Raw genomic sequence first — 483 nt, forward strand, 5'->3', positions numbered from 1 at the left:
AAGTTCACAGATAAGCAGTAGAACCAGGACTGGAACCCATGTCTCATCATATCAGAGCCCCTAGGCTTAAGTGCTATGCTTCCTTTACCCTCACTGGCAACAGCTTTGGTGCATGTACCTAATGCCAGTTATATCATAAAGGATCTACATGGATAAGCTTATTTCATACACTTAGAAATGGTTTGGAAGAGGCCGGGAGTGGTGGCTCACACCTGTAATCCCAGCACTTTGGGAGGCCAAGGCAGGCAGATCACGAGGTCGGGAGATCGAGACCATCCTGGCTAACACGGGGAAACCCCGTCTCTACTAAAAATACAAAGAATTAGCCAGGCGTGGTGGCATGCGCCTGTAATCCCAGCTACTTAGGAGGCTGAGGCAGGAGAATTGCTTGAACTTGGGAGGTGGAGGTTGCAGTGAGCCAAGATCACACCACTGCACTCCCGCCTGGGCGACAGAGTGAGACTTCGTCTCAAAAGAAAAAAA

Source organism: Colobus angolensis, unplaced genomic scaffold (genome assembly GCF_000951035.1).
Source record: "Colobus angolensis palliatus isolate OR3802 unplaced genomic scaffold, Cang.pa_1.0 Scaffold114, whole genome shotgun sequence".
Classification (NCBI taxonomy): domain Eukaryota; kingdom Metazoa; phylum Chordata; class Mammalia; order Primates; family Cercopithecidae; genus Colobus; species Colobus angolensis.